This window comes from Hermetia illucens, chromosome 6, assembly GCF_905115235.1.
Source record: "Hermetia illucens chromosome 6, iHerIll2.2.curated.20191125, whole genome shotgun sequence".
In the NCBI taxonomy this organism is placed as follows: Eukaryota; Metazoa; Arthropoda; class Insecta; order Diptera; family Stratiomyidae; genus Hermetia; species Hermetia illucens.
In genome coordinates, this window is record NC_051854.1 from 2342261 (window position 1) to 2363124 (window position 20864).

The 20864-nt window shown below is 42.4% G+C and overlaps 1 protein-coding gene across 2 annotated transcripts in view; it reads left to right on the forward strand.

Annotated features, from left to right (window-relative positions):
- Positions 1–20864, forward strand: part of LOC119659260 — a 189463-nt gene that overhangs the window by 74299 nt on the left and 94300 nt on the right. For both annotated transcript variants that reach the window (XR_005250331.1, XR_005250330.1), the window contains exon 7: positions 19390–19533. The gene's annotated coding sequence lies outside the window, so the exon portion shown is untranslated. The remainder of the gene's footprint in view (positions 1–19389; positions 19534–20864) is intronic.

A 20864-nucleotide genomic window follows, 5' to 3' on the forward strand; every position in this document is an offset into this window, starting at 1 on the left:
TTGCGAGGGAAACAGTCAACGTCATGTGGAAAATGCTGGCATTGCGTATCAACATTTCTTTTATTCATTGTTCTGGAGCCATGTTCGGAGCTTATTTCTGTTGGTAATTCGTCATTTCGCCGGATTTCACCCGGTGTGTAACGTGTGGAAATACTAGGGATTCTTCGGAGTTATACTTGCGCTTGTACTGTTTCATGTCTCGTCTCGTCGAAATAGCTAATAACATATTGAAAGCATGTCCTTTCGACTCTGGTGAATTATTTGAGTTGAAACAAAATGAGACTAGGGAAAAACATAAACGAAAAAGCTTCGAAATTTTAATTGGTTTAAAAATCATCAATCTCTTATTGTAAACTTCTTTTTGGTAGCTAGTAGGGTGTTTCCTAGATCTGCGAGAGGAAGGAAGGCGGTCCCTCTCTTAATTATAATTAAAGGCGGTTATGAGGTAGCAGGCGCCACCCATAAAGCTCCCCGTTTCTGTACTTACGCAAGGCTTTAACGATACACCTCCTTACTAATAGTATCATCCTATACCTCCGCGTTATAGAGCAGAAGGAACTCCATTGCGCTTATGAGAGGATGTCTCCTATTAGAGGTTGAGCCGTCAACATTTACCATTATAAGACTTAATGTCGAAACTCTTGCTGCTCCTCCAAATTGCCAAATTGCTTTTCCTAGGTTCCAGGGTTGTAGCGTGTCAACCAGCTTTGTGCATCATCGTTCTCACTTACCTGAAATGCAGTTCACTTCACCACACGATTTCCTGAGACGTGCGCAGTCCTCCCCTACTGTTGAGGTCCGCCTCGTCCGCCATCTTGGGAGAGTGGATTTCACTGCATGGCGTGGCCAGTAATGCAATTTTCACCTCTCCTTAATATCTGACCTATTCACTACCATATCCGTCTTCCGATCACAATGCGTACGAATGCCAGGCTAGTGCGCAGATAAAGTTCTTCGTTTGAGATAGTTTCAGGTCAGCTTACTTCGATGATACAACGCAGAGAGGTGTTGACGGCGGCTTGGAACTTTTGAGTAGCAGTGGGGTTCATTTTTTACGTGCTACTCCCATATAGCAACGCAGAACCAACAGTAGTACAAAACAGTCTCAACTTGATCTTGGTGTTGAGATATCGGCATTTCCAGATTTAAAACAAAGCAGCGAAAATGGATCTAGTGCTGTAAATGCGTCGTACCGCATGCAGTTTGATGCCACCGTCAGCAGAAACCACGCTTTCTAGATACACAAATTGATCGACACCTTTGATGCTCTGCCAATTAATGCAGTTAGAGAGAGTGACGTGATCCTTCAGACTGAGAACCTTGGTTTTGTTGGTGTTTACTTCAGTTCAACTCTACTTGCCTCTCTTTTCAGAAAGTCATTTGGCCAAGATCCATGACTCGGTGAGAGAGAAAACTGATGTCGTCAGCGTAGTCGAGGTGTTCGAGAAAATAGGTCATCATCCATTGAATTCCTTGAAATCCTCCGGACAAGGTAGTATGAAGAACGTCAGCGATTGCAAGAAGAAGTAAAATCGGTGATAGGTTGCAATCCTGGCGAACTCCGCTTTGGACTTGAAAATCCCCCGAGATATTATTTTGCGCCATTATGTGTCGCTATGATAATAACTATTAGTTTCTCCGAAATGCCCTCTCTGTGTAGAGCGCTGCAGATACACTCCTTGTTCATGCTATAGAAGGCTTTTTTGAAATCGGTGAAGAATTTAAACTCTGCGCAAGATGACCCGCAAGGTGTTGATGTGGTCTATGCAGTTTTTTTGATTTCCTCAATAGATCCGCCGTCTATACCGATGATAAGCAGCTTTACTCTGCCTTCTAACTTGCTCCTGAGCACGCTTCCTGTATGTGGGGATGGGGCAATCATGCGGTTTAGAAGCTTCTTTGTTCGCATCGCTGCGGTTTTCTTGATTGCCTCAATAGATCCGCCGTCTATGCCGATGATAAGCAGCTTTACTCTGCCTTCTAACTTGCTCCTGACCACGCTTCCTGTATGTGGGGATGGGGCAATCATGCGGTTTAGAAGCTTCTTTGTCCGCATCGTTGCGGTTTTCGGAAGGTAGACTGCTACCATGTGTATTCCTGACCTATCATCACCAGCATATGTTGACATTTATGCTTCCTATTATCCTTCGGGACTATGACCTTGAGCTATTCTCCCGTGTTCTCCGTCAATAAGCCGAAAATAGTGGAAAATAATCCGACTGACAAAAAGACCTTTGGGTATTTTTTCCGGAAATGACCTGGGTAGAATACCCAGTTTAATATGCCTGCCAGAGTTACCTCGCCAGATTCCCTTCTTTGCCCGTAACCTACTCGAGGTCTCCACTTTTTGAAATTTGGCCTTTCTTTGGAGTTTTCTCTTATAGGGTGAACTCCGCTGCTTCCCACTCCTTTGATTCGACTGTTGTATAGTTTAGACCCATGTTGAACCTTCTGCTTAATTTTGCAGGCCTTCCATCAGATTGGGTTGATAACACGTAGTTCCTGCATCACTGAAGCTTGTTTCCCATCTGACATCTAATATACTAACATACGACCTATTTTTGCGATCTTCGTGGCAGGCCGACGTTGTGTTCTTCAAAGTTGCCTGACTTCTCGATTTTCTCTTCTTGGATCTTTTAACCTTGCACCCTTGCACCAGTTTGCATGCGGTATAGTTTCGCGCTTGTTTGTCGTCCTTTTTTGTGGGTTTTTACTTGTAGCACTCATTCGAATCATTTTTGCGATCTTCGTGGCAGGCCGACGTTGTGTTCTTCAAAGTTGCCTGACTTCTCGATTTTCTCTTCTTGGATCTTTTCACCTTGCACCCTTGCACCAGTTTGCATGCGGTATAGTTTCGCGCTTGTTTGTCGTCCTTTTTTGTGGGTTTTTACTTGTAGCACTCATTCGAATCCCACGAGAATGTTGGTCAAGAGGTCCGCCTTATCATAGCCTCAGTAGCATGGTTAGGACCGGCTTATGCACTGAGGCGACCAGGTATCAGCGAGAACAGTAAGTTATCCACGACTTCAAACTATTCAATGCGCTTGCTTCGCATAGTTCCCTGGATTGGCCTTGATACTGTTCGACTTTTCATCCCCCAGATTAACAGTGCTTTGATAATAGTTGGGTAATATTCAATACTCAAATACTGTTGAGAATGAAGAGGACTTGTTGAATCCTTAGCTTCTATAGACAGTTTAGTTGAGGGCTCACCGGATCAATTTCATGTTTTAAAACAATTAGTGTCGGTTGTACTTTGAATCCTACTTGGGAGCTATCGGTATTCTGTTTATTTTATTTATCGACGAATTTAGGCTGAAAAACTTTTTCTACCTTCCTTGAAATTGTTTCACCTGTTTGTTTCAACTTCTTACAATAGCTTTCATATCTTCAAAGAAAGGTCACTTGCCTTATAATTTCGCGTCGCCAGGCGAAATCATGATTTTATTCCTTGAATCCTTATCAATTTCAGATGGGATTTTCGTCCTGCTCGCAGGCCGTGACAAATACTTCATAGAATTCATCCTAATATTATTCCAATTTCAGTGGAATCCAAGTTTGCCTCCCCGTCCCTGGGATGCATTTAAAACAATACCAAGACTGATTTCCAAAGTACTAAAACATTGACATTGGAATTCATAAATCAAGGGATGAGCTAGGCTCTAACAGCACGAGTCCTTCCAGTCCATACCCAGCCCCATCCGCAAGGGAAAACCGTGAAATCATGCAAATTCAGTCTTTAAAAAAGTCCTAATGGAAAATGGAGGGAATTGCAACCGGCATGAAAATCTCGCTACCAATAAATCGTTATCCTGACAAAGGATATGTAGTCGTGTATCATTTTTCGAAATCACATTCGGCTGAGGTAGCAATTTCACTTGTGGCGGCATCGGACGACAGTAGTAGTAATGGTGGCTTATGTGAAGTTTTTCAACTTAAATAATTTATGATACTGCATACATAGAGCACATAGCGTACTAGGAAAATGAAAATTCATGGGAGGTGAAAAAAGGAACGAATCGGCGAAAAATTGGAACAATAAAAGGGAAATGTGTCGGAAATGTCTTTAATAATATGACGGGGTTGGTTTTATTCTCGTGATGGGTGCTGGGATTTCGGGTGCAATGATTTGATTGCTGATGACTTTGGATATTTCTCTCAGTCATGTATGTAAATGGCGGGAAGGCTGCCAGAGGGATGTTTTTTGCGCGAATTTCATGTATTTGTACAGGAAGTAATCGTGTGGTTTAGCAGCAGCAGATAATCGGAAAGGACTTTTTGGCTGGTTGCAATCGGAGCTGAACAATCATAACTCTGCATTTCAACTAGGAACAAAGTTTGGTTTTGATAGTGCCTTCCTATTTTAGCAATTTGAAAAATGATTTAGGCTCCTTGCATACGTTCGTCGTATCCTAAGATTGTCAACCTCGGACCTATTCGATTGGAAAGCATCCAACAGTTCCAACTTCATAGCTAGAACGGGTCATAGGTTCCTGCTGAACCTTCTAAACGGACCAAGATTATAATGGAATTTTGTAAGACTGATTGGCAACGCGTGCTAAGGTGCTTTTCCATTAACTACGGTGTCAGGTGCTCATGTCATTCTTGTTCATCCTTCTTGGAATAAAAACATCTTGACGTGGCTGAAAAGTATTAGATTTTGGACGGCTTGACTGAAAGGGACGAGGCTTCAAATCTAAGGCGGCTCTCTTCATCTGCCAGTATCATCCTAACCTGTCGAGATTTTCAGGATTCTCCGGTATTTGGAGAATGAGGCTCAGTGTCAGTCAATCATGCAAAGATCTATTCTGCCTGGCTTTTGATATCGCGAGAGACTCCCAGATTGTCTGCTTCTGCTGCTATGAAAAGCACTATTAATAGCTCATTGAAACTAACAGTAATTTCAAAAGAAGTCCAGAGCCAAATATTAACCTTAAAATATTCGAACTACTTTCATAGAAGCTATGTAGCAGATGTGGTATGACCAGCCACTTGAATTCGTTACTTTGATTTTAGATGACTCGTGGAGATTCTAAGAAACAAGGGTTAATACACAGTGACACTAATTAAATCATAAATTCCTCCTCAAAGTTAGCAGCTGTCAGATTGAGAGCTTTGGGTTTGTTGGAGATTATCTTGAAAGTTATTTAGTTAACCTTTTTTCCGAATCCAGGACGACTTGGCACGGTGAGAGAGTGTCCCCAGCATAATCGATGTATTTTGAGAAAAGTTGACATAGTCCATTAAGCCCCCCACACTTCTCCCAGTCAAGGTCGCATGGAGAACGTCGCGCTAAGATATACATAGAATCAAAAGCTGCATGAGCCTTAAAGAGTGGAGGCGTTGGTCCATAGGAATATGCTTCACTTCCTCCAATCTGAGAACTCTTGAAATGTGGAAAAAGCTATTACTCAGAAGGTTTTTCAGTGTTTTCCTGAAAATCACAATCTCTCAATGACTCTATTCTTATATGTAGGAAAACTTTCACATATCCTGCCCCTAGACTCTACAAAATGGGGTTTCAAATTATAATGTAGCGATTGAAACTTTATTCTGTATTCCCTTCTACGCCTGCAAGAGGACCTGTAAGGAACTGGGATCTTCGGCCGAGGATGGTTCTTTGAGTGTGCAGAGGCATCCTTCGTCTCATCATAACGTGCGGTTCTATTCTGGGGGCAGCCACTGAGCAAGAAGTACAATAGATCCAAGTTTAATAGGGTTCAACGAGCAGCGTGTTCAGGTGATACTGGAACATTGCAGTCCTGCCCGGCAGGTGCCCTCAATCTCTTTTTGCATCTCTTCCCCCTACTACATAGTTACGTCCTAGACAAAGTTTGCTTAAAGAAGCTCATTTTCGTGTTTATCATGATGTCGAGGTATTTTATCGCCGGATTCGACAAGCCCATGATTTCACCAATCTGGCAGATGACTGTGGAAGCCCTCTCTTTGGTCAGGATGACCACTTCGGTTTTCTTCAGAACTAGGGAAAATCAGTCATTCATCTGTTGATTCGCCGCGCCACCATTCTCAGTGTGAACTGAGTTTGGTGAACCGTGTGTGTGGCAACATCATCCGTGAATCCGAGTTGAAGCAGAATATTATACAAGATGCCCCAAAGGCCCGGACCAAAAGCAAATCCCTTTGCTGCCCTCGATGTGACATTCATTTTGCGTTGTCCTTTCTGGGGCTCAATGTCCGCAAAAAGTAGCCCGAAATATGGAAGCAATTTTCCAAAGCCCCAAGCATGTGAAACCATCTCGCGGAATCGAAAACGTTACTTACATTTAGTGCCTCTACCAGTCTCATCGCTTGCACCACTTCCTCAATCGCACTAATTATGAATCGTTGTTTGGGTAGGAAATCTCCCATGGCAGGTATTGCGTCAGTCAATCTTGGCTTGATGAGCTTTTTGAACAGTTTACCCGCTGTATCCAACATACTAAGAGGGCGATACCTGAGGCGCATCAGGGTCGCCTTTGCCCTTACTTATCGACACAAGCCTCGCAACTTTCCAGTGGGAGGGAACACACTCGCTGTCAAACATGTGTTGAATTCGCTGAGTAGCAAGTCCGGTTTTTACTTGGATGCAAGTTTTAGCACTTCGTTGTGAAAACGATCTGGTGTGGGCGCTTTTTTGCCTTTCATGGACAGGACCGCCTCTTCCAGTGCCTTCCTTAGTATTGTCCCTCTTACAACGCCAGCTCGGATGGGTGGACAGGAAAAAGTGCCTGCACGATTTCTACCATCTTCTCTTCTTCCATGGAACAGGGTGATCGATGGGCGCCGATTTTTTCCCTAACCAACTTATACTGATGGGTCCCTATTAACGTCGCTGATTAGCTCCTGTTAGCAGCGTATTTTTTGCCTGTTGATTTTGTGGCGGAGTTCCTTTTTCGATCTCTTGTATTCTACGGATCTAATGGTTACCTCATTATGGCCCCTTGTACGCTAAACAATCCGCCGAAATCCGTGCAGTTCGTTCGCAGGCTTGCAATTTCAGTCGTTCACCAGTACAGAGGTGACTTCCAGCGTCGATGAATGCGCTAATGATTCAGTGACAGTTGTTCTGTCCGCGTTCGAGTCTTGTGGCTCTTTACAGAGATTCGAAAAATTTGCCAATATCGAGTTTCCCGATATTCCAACCTGTAGGTATTTGCCGGACATCGGAGTATTGGGAGGAACCATTTGTCACTTTGAAGGAAATGTAGTGGTGATCACTGGGCGTGAAATCTTCCAATACCCTCATTATTGCACCGGTGGTACTAAGTACTTCGTATCCAAGGCCCTATCAGCTGTAGGGTCCTCGCAACCAGGACTTCAAGGCGTAGATCGTCGAGGCGTCTATACAACGACGTAACTTCAAAGTAATATCGCGACTCTCTTGTTGTGAATAAAATAAGGTCAATAGGCAGCAGTGAGCAGGCTACCTAACTCGTATTGGTGAGGATGATCCTACTCAGAAAGTCTATAAGGACGATATATGTATATATATGATAGAATACGGAAACCGTGCTTGAGATGGAGCGTTAGCAGAGGACGCCAGACAGCTATCTGGAATATCGAATTGGTGAGTCTTGGCGCAAAACAGGGATGTCTGGAGCCCCTTACTGAGGCAGAGCTGAATGTAATATCCCTTGTTGCGCCGTAGATAATGATGGTGATGATGGGATCTGACAATGATTCTGCGACTTCATTGCTTAGGCTAAAAGTGAGTGAAAAATGCAGAATTCAATAGAAATGACAAAGAAACCTTGAATGTTTTCTATATTAGGAAGTCCAAAAAATTTGCCTCCCCCCTGGTTCTTGGTTTATATGATGTCATTTATAAGGGCGTCATTTACCTAGGAACCCACAGATCCGTAGTATTCTATCCACAGCCTGAGTTTATGCAGACCAGTCTACGTTGGCCATGTCTCCTTCCGAAGAGGATGATTTTTTAAATAGGTGGTTGACCCCCTTGGGAATGTTTGATGGGAATCGACTTCAGTTTAAACTTGTTCCATAAGCAGAATAGGATTCATTTATAGATTCCTTTTGACTGCAATCTCTTTGGAAAGCCACTCATTTTTAACTACAAATTAGTTCAATTACCAGTGCCAGTGCCAGGATTACATTGAAGCAAATCCAAGTGCAGTTCATTGCACTAAGGGAAAGTCATTTCTATTTGCTTCGAGCTAGGACATCGGGGGTACATTGCTAATACGCGGTAAAGGGGTACCGGAAGAATAGCAGAAGAGAGTAATGGTCACATGCTAAGATAATTAAGTAGAGAACACGATATTGCAAGCGAACTCTTCCAGAGACGCATCAAAAAGGACATCCTTAAATTTCCCATTTGGATTCAAAAATATTCGTTCACTCCTCATACATATTTCAATGTGATATCGATTCAACCCCGCACTCCTAAAATCTTCCATAGACCCCACATCAGAGAACGAAATGGTGGAATGACATACCGAATGCATCCCTGCATCCCCAGCATTTTGTATTCGCAACGTAAAGTATTCCAATACTTGCAATTGTCCGTAGGGTCCGCTATATGCGACGTGGGACATAAATCAGTCGGAAGGACGTGGCACATATCATCCGGAACTTTTAGATTTTCAAAGTGGAATGAATCGTTTCCGCGCGCGGTACCGGGAGGCGAATTGTAGTCTCACATTGGAGAGGGGAGAGAAAAAAAAGGAGAGCGCACCCTGTCAACGAATCTGCTGCCAAACGGAAGCGAATTGTATCGGTGGGAATTGAATTCCATCGAATGAGAGTTTCCGATTCAAAAATGGCAAACTGAATTCAATGCCGGCCATTGAACACTGGAGCACCCTCAGGATTCATAAATGTATTCTGTCCATGGTGCGCTCTAGGCTATTGTCCTTTGCCTTTGTCAGGCTCGTCCCCTAGGGGTCTATTGAATAAATGGATGATGTAACAGGTTACGATGAATCAGGCAAATTAAAATTACACACTCAACTGGTTAAGGGCGGAAGGATGGATGGCAGGTGGATGTAATAATAATTAGCTTGTTAAGTAGGGCGCCAGGTCATTCCAAACACGCGAAGCGTAATGCGGCCTTAAAATCTGTTTTATGGTATGACACATGATGGAAATGTCGGTTTACATGCTGGTCTGAAAGGGGTGTTGGCTTTGACTTGGGGTGTACATGCTTTTTGGGAAAAAAACCCGCACAGTTAAACCGACCCATTGCTCTCAGTCTTCCAATTTACAACCCTTGACTATGCCTTGTTTCGACCAGAAATTTTTGGGAAAGTCGTAAACATTTTGGAGAATTTCAAATAAAGCTATGTGTCCTGAAGGCATTTCAAAATCCCCCAATTTGAATAGAACCGTTTGATGGAGCAGCAAAGGATATAATGAAAAAGCGATAAAGGCTTAGATGAGTATCTCCAGCGAGCTCCCATTAGTACAAAACTGTATATGTTGCATTGCTTCCGGGTGACCGCATTTCACGCCTTACCTTTCTGTTTGCAGCTGCAGAGCATCAGTTCGTTTCTGTTCTGCCTCTAAAATGGTGCACCATTTCCACGACTTCACTATGCCTCCCCGAAAATTCGCCCTTTCTCGCCTGGTGCAGTTCGAATTTCGTCAATTTAAGTGATCCATTGTGATTGCACATTGCACAAAAGAATGCACGAAGCTCCTTCAGTAAATATCATAACTGTGTTCATTTCCACTCGAGCCTTGAGGATAGGATCCTTTCGTATCCGCTCCACGGTGCCGTCACCCGGCAATAGCGTTTATTTTCGCAGGGCTGGAATCCTTTGACGATTTTGGATGCATTGTGCGATAAAATTCAGTTTTGTCGAAATATCTCAAAGCAGACGAGCGAGATTCGTCATTGAACCAGAAAGCCGGCACTGAGTTGGTTGGATTGGAAAAGGCTAAGCTGGGAACATAGTCGTCGTGAAACTGGGAGCTGGCAGGGTTGAGAACAATGACGGGATATAAAAGATGGCAAAGCAGATTACAATGACCTTTTTATGTGTGCTCAGCTCTTCAACTTATGATTTGTCTCCAGGTCTCAGTGTATTCCTTTGGGGGTTTCCCTATCTTGTTGTCGTCGTCCTGTGCATGTCGCAGTCTTTGCCAGCTTCACTTGTCCTTGGGATAAAGTCTCAACGAGAAATCAATGTAAATGGATTTACAAAATGGTATTTTCAAAGTTGGTTGCTTTGGATAAAGGATGATAACAAATTCCATAAAGGCACTTTGATTGCACATGCGTGAAAGATAATTTAATATTAATTCATTGAATGGATACTCGAGCGACGGACAGGGATAACGAGCGGATGTCGGTACTGGAATATTTTAAATTTCGTCTCTATTTCAAATGAAGTGAAAAATTGGAAAAATATGGAGACGATTTCATCGATTTTTTTTGTAGGCTAGTGGGATGGTAGACGTGTTTTTTTAACGTGACATGGTTGCCGGCGTTTGATGGAGATGGAATGCTACAATTTTTAAATTCGCAGTTCGTAGTTTTCCGAACTAGTAGTCAACACACGGTAACAATCTTGAATCGACATTGAATTCATTGGGGAGGGAATTGTTATATCTTTTTTACTGCATTTCAATGTTTGAATTTAAGATTTTATATCAATTAGGACAGTTAAGTAAGAGAAGTAGGAAAAGGTTAGTAGCCAGCATCATCTTAGCCTGGGGAGGATGGAATGAGAAAATATGCTTTTTCACGTCCGAGGAAAAGGACGCCTTTGATCTATTATTAAGCATCTGAATCTGAAATAAAATGTTTTTAAGTGGTCACCCTTCTAAGTATTATCCACCTCCTATACGCTTAACTTTGGTCATCGGACGAGGAGTGCTTTTTACTTTAGCTGTCTTTGTGGTATGGCCCTTAATATGCCACCCTTTTCATAAGATATAATAATAATTATCGCTGGGACAACAATCCATCTTAGATCAGGGCCTTGAAATGTGTTAGAAAACTTTATTCAAGGCCGTAACGATACACTACACGAGATTATTACCCTGATTTGACTCAGGTACTCATTCACAGCTGAGTCGACTGGTATCCACATCCAGTCACAAGACTAAATCCCTCTGTCACCAGTGAGATTTGAATCGAAAACTTCCGCTACGACAGTCCAATGCTCCAACCAGTTGAGCCATCCGGGTATAAGATATAAGATGATGTCTTAACGTGTAATAAGTTCAAATGAAAAGCATAATTTTGGCCTACCGTATCTGTATTGAAAGTGGTACAATTTACACCAAATTTTCCGATTACGTTGGTTATATTATGAAAAAATGTGCTCTTGGGATGAACGCTTTTTCAGTAGGGACATACTTTTAACAAGTGTTTTTGCCTATATATAGAAAAAATGAATCACCAGTGCAGTGATATGTCCCTGGTGTGATCCTGTCTGACTAGGCTAAAGGGATTCTCAGCAGCAAGTAAAATCCTGTGGGTAGTTAGATAGTTCGGTTTAGTGAGGGGAGTCGCCTTTGTTAGGTGTATTGTACTATTCTTGGCTGCTTATTCAGCGTCCTCTCACCTATGGCGTTCGCAGGCTTTCGCGAATTTGAGAACATTCTCCAGAGACAGAAAACCCGCAGACTTTTCGTTGAAGAGAACATTACTTAGGATCTTCATCTGAGATCTGAGGAGGCCGGGTAGCTGTATATGAAGTACAGGGTCCACCATCCAGAACCTTGGTGAGCCAGTCTGTCAGATTACTCATTGCACCCATATCAGGAATGGTTCGTTCAGTCGACCAAGTTTCAGCAGTACCTGATAACAACCCCACACCAACTGATTTGATATGTCGTTGTTGTTTAGTGCTGATTGCCGGATTGTAACGGTGCTACCCCGCCATTTTTGTCAGAACCATTCCCTTGCTGCCAATGAAATGGCATATATATCCACCTGGAGTATGGTCGTCATTTTTCCGAGAGGTCAGGCCAGTTCCATAATCGGATTTCTTGAGAACACCCCTGCGCCCGATACGTCTTCCTTGGCTGACTTATCGGTGAAGATTATTAAGTTTTCAATCCCAAAAGACTCGTTGGGGTAGATTTAGGGTAGCTTCGAGTGCCAAAGTCTACTATTCATCGCTCCAGTAAAACTCTGAATCTGCCCCAGCAGTTGTTAGCGAATTCAGTCTCGGCTACCAGACGTTGCATGTATACATCAAAATTATGGATGCATACATCCAATGAATCCTTTTGGTAAATGTCTCCAGGTCTTACTTTTCGCACCTCTGCTGCACCAAAACAATCTACAGCATATCTGGTATTGTTCCTGAATATGGTGCTTCCTCGTTAGCTTGGAGTCTAAATCCCAAATATTTGACTATTATATTTGACTGTTTGTCAGCTGCTGGCCTGCGTTCTTTGACAAGAATGCGCTTCAGCTTTGAAGTTGTTCCAAGAGATTTGGTCTCTTCGCAAAAACGTCTCCATGATATTCGTTTAGCCCATTTTATTCTTTGTCCTGATTTTCCGTGGCAGCCAGCGGCTGAATCAGATTTTAGAGCTCGATTGACGAGCATCTTGGCCGTTATCCTTTGTTTTGCCAATCTGAGTTCCACCACGGTGTTTTACCTTTCTTTGTCGTCTAGATTGCTCTCTTCGAAACCTTCTCTCATGCTCGTTGTGATCATTAGGGTTGTTCCCTCAATTCCAGGCAGATAGTTCCGTTTTTATATATCCCATGTCGACGTAGGGGGGGGGGGGGGGGTGATTACCCCGCAGTGTGTTGTAGTACTTACCCTACCTTGCACAATAAGCAATCGGATTTTTCAATTTAAGCAAGTTTCATATTTACTGTTCTTTGGATCCATTGTGGTTCTGGTGAAGGGTTCCAGTACTATCATGTTTATATGATAATTCTTTTCGCCTTTAGGTCTTTGGTGATTTTCTATGGAGAACGTTTGTATTCCACGCTGTGAATTACCAAGGAAGTGACCCACTTAATAATAGCAGCATTTTTCTTTATCCTTCGTCTCCATAAGAATCTGGGCGTCTTGTCTTGATCGGTTACGCGATTTTGTTCGGTCAAACGCTTGATCTGGATGGAATCACGGGGCGGTTAAATCACCATGTAGCTTATCAAGCCAGGGGCCAGCCTTCTGTTCATTTCCCATAGACTTGTTCGGATTAATCTTGAGTCCTCATCAGCGCGAATTACAAGTTCATACTATCGACGACTCCGATCGATGCAACCTCATATTGGTACGGTTTAAGACAGCACTTTTGTCTCCATTAATGCGAGGTGTCACTCATTGTCTTTATAGTTGGTCAAAACTCAGAACCATAGAGGGCTACGAGGTAGATCACACTGCCGGAAAATTTCGGTTGGAGACATTCATTGGTATGTCGATCGCAAAGAGCGCCTGTTGTGGAACGCTATTTCATCGAAGTTGCGCTGATGTGTAAAACAATTTCATAACGCAATTCATCATTGACTGATAGGATTGATCCGAGATAGTAATTCTGTAGTCCTTCTTATTGCCAAAAAGTATTGGGAATTGGGTTGAACTCTCGAGTGGATTTCGAAAACACTGCTGAACACAAGATATTACCATTCATTCAAGATGTCCTTAGCGAAAGCTTCTAGAATATGTGGACCAACTTACAACCTACATAGTTCCGTTTTTATCCTGATACTTACTGATAATCAGCCTGTTCCTTTCAACAAGGAAGCAAATGTTTCTATTTCCGTGGCAGAAGCGGAAGAAAGGAAATGTCGTTCAACATATGTACAATTAAAGCAGAGGAAATCCTGCAGTCTACAGTTGCAAACGTTGATATTCCAGAGGATTTAAAGCCTCGAAACAACAGTTTTTAGTGATGGACGAAAACACACAGTAGCACAGATTCAACCCTCCTGAGGCTTATGGGAATTTTCCGTCATGAAGTCTACAACGTCAGTTCTTAGATTGGCAAGATTGTGGTATACTAAGAAGAAAATGGTAGGAAGTCTTCACGTAAGTCATTAGTCCGGGAAAGGACCAAGTCCAATAATCAACAAAGTTGTGAGAGAACAAGGGAACGTGAAGCTCAGCCAGGAAACGATTTGGAAGACTGATATCCTCTCTACCTGTTAATCCAAAAAACGAAATTTGGAGTCAAAAAAGGAGATTCACAACTGATCCATCGTAGGGGGCTATTTGCAGTGAATATGAGTATGGACCTGATAAGTCAAAATTCGTCAATTTCGATTTGCAATTTATAGCTCTATCCTTGTAAATGGCAATAACCAACTTTTCGATTCCACGGTCGCCATATTCATTGGAAACTTCAAAGGGTTGCACGCTCGCTCAATGAGGTATTCTCCTAAAAAGTATCTTCCACACTATTGAAAGACATACTGTGCAATTGGAATAGTTAAAATTCTTGAATTGGAATTATCTTGTTCATCAGGAATCATCAGGAATTCAACTCAATATTTAATCGACATACTTGGCACCTCTCACTTCATTCCCGAGCTCTCACCAGTGACCATAAGTAACCCAAGCCATATTGCTCAGACTGAACATCATTTTATTAACACAGATGCTACATGTTTGCATAACTTTCATATTACCAATAGATGCAATTTCCAACCCTTTTCTAAACTGAACTGTTGCCAAAGAATTTACCACAGAGATTCAGGTCCATCAGACTGTTAATCCTCTAGACTTTCCACTGTATACCCATTCAAAAGTGTTAAATTTCAACATGACTTCCTCTGTTCAAGTGAATGCTCTCACCTGTAAATAATAACGAACTTGAATCGGAATTCATTCATTCAATCCACAATCCACCCCCTGGTCCCGCTTGTTCATGTCTCGAGACCGGGGATGAAATTTTTATTAAACGAGAAAATTAGAAAGCGAATGCACCCTGGCCCTTTGATTAGTTGGGAATCCAGGAATCATTCATTCACTTCATCGTCCTTTTGCTGTTAGTTGTCGAGTTCAGATCGAGAGTCATATCGAGTTCGGAATCTATCTAAAGGTATGTGTGTCGGGAGGTCCGGAATGTAACCCCGGAGAAAGGTATGCCAGTTCAAAGGCGAACTAATAAAGCCAATGTACTATGGATGATCCAATACATACACACACGAATTTTAATGGAGTGATACTGAAGTCGGGCCGGGATGGTCGCATATACACCTGCAAATATGCACGAGTCCCTGGAAGCAGGGTAGGTGCCAAGCCCATACTCGCGAACTTTCTCTGTTCTCTTATCGATTTGGGACGGGGAAAAAATCTGGATTTAGTTATTCCTTGTCGGTGGATGAAATCCAATATCCGAGGCTTTTTTTTGCATACTGCTCCCGTCTATGTGCCTGACGTTCATGTGTGCACCCGGGTGCCACGGCATCCGCTGCAGGACAGCAAAGTACTCGATTGCTGACTCCAGGTTGAGCTTTGTGTGCATATGATTTTGCGGACGATTAACTTGGATATGGCGCGACGTAGCTACGAAAACTTGCTCGTAGATCCATCAAGCAATTTGCCCGGATTAACTTTAAATGCCGTTTATTAAGGAAATCCGATTTTGGCTTTAAAAAATTCATACTGCACCGAGAAAAAAGGACCCGAGCTAGGATCGCTATGAGTTTTTTTTACTTTCATCCGATTCGAACCAAATTGAGTTACCGCATAGATCTGCGGTGGATAGTCTTCGAAATCTGGGGGGAGGAAAGGGAATGACGATTGAATGGTTTGCCCCTGCAATAAGTGAATGGATAAGACGGAATTTGGGAGTGCAAATTACTTGTAATAACTTGACGGATGTGAGGTTTTATCGGGATTTTTTCGAAGGCAAATGAATGGATTGTGAGAGATAGTTTTGAGATATTTTCGTTGTATGAATAAAGTGCAGAAAGTTTCACGATAGTTTTTTCAGATCATGTCGTGGTTCCAAGACCGAGGTGCAAAAGGTTTGGGAGAAGTGAACAAGAGGATTTGGGATGGAGATGGTCTGAAACTGAAAACTGGAAAATGGGATTCGTATTATTTAATATTTAAGACCTACACTGAAAGGTAACGCTTGCCTCTGTTCGCTTGGAAACATTTCGTTTTTCTATATTTGCTGCCTTGGAACCTACCTACCGTGATTTGGTTAGTGGCTAGATGTAGTGAGAGTTGCACCAAGTTTTCCAAATGTACTATTTCTGATATCATAAAGTATAAGGATAGACCATATAGGTATCGATGTTACGAAAAATCCCATTTAACTTTCAGGGTAGGAGATGCTTAGTCTTCGGTCATGTAACGAACGCATATACCAGTACGAAAGACAGATCCCGCAGGACAGAAAATGCGAAGCCGAAGATCATTAAATTACGAACCCTTACGTTGACTGTGAAGACAAAGTTCACCGAAGGCCTCTCCGATTCTTCTCAAAGAAATCATTGTCACTCTGTTTCATTCCCTTGAAAGAACTGAAACGTAACTAACGGTTTAATTCAGCGATACAAAAGGGAAGCTAAGAAATATGTAGGAAGGTCGTTAACAATAAGCTGGCTGTGGTAACTAATTCATTAAAACTAACCAAGCAAGCCTAAAAGAAGGAATATTCTCTTTCCAGTGGAAACGGAGAAACTTGATGTTGCAAACCGAATAAGCGACGTAGAGGCCTAAGTTGTCATTGCGAGGTAGTGGACGACCGGGGATGCTTTTCAATCGGCGCGATTCTCACGGGTGCTTTCTTTTATTCTGACGTTTAGACCGCTAATCTGGAGTGGAAGTGGAAGGATTTCCGTGTTGGTCAATGTTGATCAAAGCGTATGTGACTCAATGATAGGGTAGTATTCGTTTGAGTGACAGCGTCAAATCTCTTTTACTGGTTAACGCTTGGAGAGGGAATATAATAGACATTTCCCTTTGTGTCTCCTTGTTGCCGGCACCTCCTCCATGTATCCCAAGTCGAAATACTTGAGCATGAACTCGTTGGATTTTAGCTTGAGTTCTTTATTTTTGCATCAATGCTTTCCTGCGCCAAATAGGATTGGACAGCTTTACGGTAGGAGTTACCTAGTCTCTCTTAGACCTTCCTGACACCAGGGGATCGGGACCACAGTCTTACGTCCGATAATGATTTGCCAAATAACGCTTTAGGCACTACTGCTCATCTAAAGCATTATCGTCGTTCGTGTTCAGTGGGATGTCCTAGACTGCCTTGAGGTCGAGCTCCAGTTCCTCTAGTGAGACTTGAACCGAAGTGTAATTTTGACCCGGATTAACCTTTGGTCCTGACCCAAGTCTGGTATTTTGGAAGAGGAAAGTATCTATAATTTCGACTCCTTCTCGGAACAACTTGGGTAAAATGTTTGACTCGTGCAGAATTGGGACATGGGTGGCAAATTTTGTGACTGGATCTGCCAGTCTTTTGTCTCCTAACAGTAATTTCACTCGTTGAGGGAGTTGCGTGATTGTCCCCTTAAGTGACTCTTTTCACCACAAAGTTTTTGATCTGAATCGTTGAGCCGTCCCCTAGATGAATGTCTAAGTTTACCATGTCGTGAACACTCGATACTGAAACGCCCCCTGCTTTGGAGACTTCAATATTGGTCTTTCTTTAGACCAACTGGAACTTCTGGACCAAGTCCTCCTCAATGTAACTGCTTTTATTACTCTGATCCATAAGACACCGAACTGCAACACTTCGGCCATCTTCTGTTCCCATTTGGGGTGGGAAGAACAGTGTTGGGGTAAGCTAAGTAATTCCATCATTGTCCTCAATTTTCCTTCCATCCTTGGAAGGGTGCATAACCGTAAAGTGTTGCTCCTTCCTAACTGAGGGGCGTTATGACGATCAACTCGGGTAATCTCCCCAGCACATGTCGACAGTTTTGCTCGCCTTCAGCCTGGCAATTTTGGGTCAATGATTCTAAGCCATTCCACCGTGTCCACCAGTATAAGACACACCAGTCTAAGACCAGTCTACCAGTATAAGACTTGGTCAAAAGCGTATGTCAGTGAACACGAGCTCCGCACTCCAGCCTTTGCACATCTGCCTGACGACAAGGTTTTCGATAATTTCATGCTCCTCACGAGCGAGTATTTGGTCCGAATATGTTTTCGGTAGTATGGCCAGCCGATTGCTCTTGACCGCGCTATCATAGCTAATGGTGGGCAGCCTAGCTCCAACCTTCGCTCATGATCTACCTGGGATTTCTCTTCTCTTGGGTGCGGCTTTAGGTTTCTTGGGAGTATTTCCCCTCTTGTGCGCTCATCTCCGCAGCTCCTTGCTGTTTTGGCTCCGGTGTTCAAGGCTTAGGTCTTCCCTGATCCTTCTTGAGGGCCTCTTCTTGTTTCAAGCTTCTCTTCGGACAGAGCTGCTTTATGAGCAGGTGCTTTGTTGGTTGCGGTCTTCGAAGTAAGCCAATGTTGACCTAAGCTCCACTGCTTGACTTCCCAACTTCTGCCTTTTTGGTTGTAGTCACCTCATTGTCAGATTGACCTGTTTCCGCTCGCTTGTTGTATGATTTCTTTGTGAATTTATTTTCTGTACTCGTTTGAAACCCACATCACAGCCCCCTGTAAGACAGTAAGGTCAAGGTTGAGGATGAGGGCGAAAATGTTCTGGTCAGTTATGAAGAAAAGGAAGGAAGAAGAGGAAGCTACGGATGGTGGTGTGTTGGGAAAAGTTCAAACTAGTAAATGTAGAGTTGTTAAAAGATGTCTGGATGATTCTCAGTCTGGCATCCTGGGAGCGATCCGTGGCCGCGACGCAAGCTAGGATTAGCAGTCAAATGTACTAAGATATAGATGTCCTTTGGAAACGAATCTAATCTAGCAATATATTCTCATGGGGTTACTGTTCTGTTTGGTGTCCTGGGTGAATATTTGGATTTTTTACATTTTTGGAAGAGTCGAACTAAGCCCCACAACAGTAGCTAACTGGAATCCTTTCTGCCTTCTGTCAGTCTTTATTTTTTGAGTATATAAACATGACGAGAGAGCAGCTTTTCACTCCATAAAACTGTTTATAGCCCTCTTCCACCCGAGCTTGATACGTTGATAATCATTAGGACTTCTATGCACACATCATTACTTCCATATCATAAATCCTTGCACATTCATCTTGGCAAGTTTTCCTATTAAAACAGTTTAAGTATTTAAACATGAACCGAAGTGGCAGCAAGAAATGGCTGCTCTATTTGAGTGGCTTAATAAATCCACAGTGGTGCTTACCCACGTCCTCAAACATATATTTAGACACCTAATCTCCCAAGTAGGACGTGATAGCAGCCATAACTAAGTTGCTGGGGGATGGAAGCGTAAAAAAAGATATATATGCACTCTCCACTGACTGTCGTAAATATAATTTATTCCGCTGAATATATGTATGTGTCGCCGTTTATGTGTTTTGCTTGGCATCTTTTAATTTGAATATTTGTCTCTTAAATTTCAGTTGTCCGCATGATAAAAATGTGACATACGAATAGCTTGTTCGTGGCGTGGATTTAAACAATATGGAACCCGAAGGGATTATGCGGATAGATTGTTCCTGATGGAAAGGATGGAGCTGAAATTTTGTTTTGAACAGGACCAAAAGGTAAGTGGAAAATGTTCAGTTTTGACTTATCTCGCTTTATAGCCTCGAAATTTAAAGTTGCCCTATTTTGAAATGAAATGATAAAAACGAATAGATGTAATAGGTTTTCCGGGCTGTTACCATAAACATCGATTTTAGCACTGGGGACCAAACTAATGCTGCAGTAAGACACTGTAATCGTCTCAATTGACCTAGTTTCCCCCGCTAGAATTCCCTCAACTTCCTACCACTGTTCACTCCTACTAAGCCTCCTACGAAGGGGCTCAAATATAATTTGCAGAAATTGTCATCCTCCCATCTGAATTACGCCTAAAAGTCTTTTACTTAACGCAGTCAATTTCAGCTCATGATAGTCCATAAAACTCCAAAGTATATTCGGAAGCAATCTCAAAAATTTCCCGTCGTCCGTTTATTAATTTTTCCTATAGAAAATTTGATTATCAATATTCGTGCCACGATGTCCTTGCTTCCTATTTCGCTGAACGTGCCACGTAGAAACCTGCACTGCATCCGGGAGTTTAGTGTAGGACTCATTTGTTTCGCCATTTTGCCAATTCAATAACACATTCGATTGCTCCAAATCGTCGCACAAAAAAAGAATGTAAAATGCCTTTCGTCCTTGAATCCTTGGAATACCTTTTTCGCAGTCAGTACGGTAACGGCAATACCATTTTTGCTAATACTTTTTTAATATAACGACTTAAAAGCGTGAATTTTTACCTTAAGGCTGAAACGGGATGCTGGGTTCTCCCAGTGGAAGGCCAGCGCTGCCTACTTCTGTCGTACCTTAAACGCAAAACGATTTTTTGTCCTCATCTTGCTTATTTCATTGTCGTCGTCATCATCATCATCGTTTCCATTTATGGAAACGACTTCATCGGGTATTTTTTTTTGTGACTTGAAAGGAATTTCGCTTGGGTAAAATTTTCCGCAAAAAAAGCTATTCCAGCATTTAGACCCTGCGGTATTCCTTTCGGCTTACAACAACACTAAAACTTTACATAAAAATTTAATAAAAGCATAAGCGTCACCAATAATAATTGTGTGTAGGTGTGTGCGGGTTACTCTCTTCATCTCTTCGTCCTGAAATTTCAAAGAGTTTTCCTTTATTTTATAACCGCAGGGTTTCAGGGACATGCATAAAGCTTCTCCTTTTTTTTCGGCGCGCTGAAAGTCATGACTTGATTTTTATTAAAGGTGTCGTTGCTTGAAGTGCGTTTTCAATGTGAAAGGATGTTTAGGGAGGATGCTTGATTGTGTTGGATAAATTACAAAAGATGGTGGTATTTGAGTGGAAAAAATTGATGAAGTCGTCCAGGGTCCTTTCAATT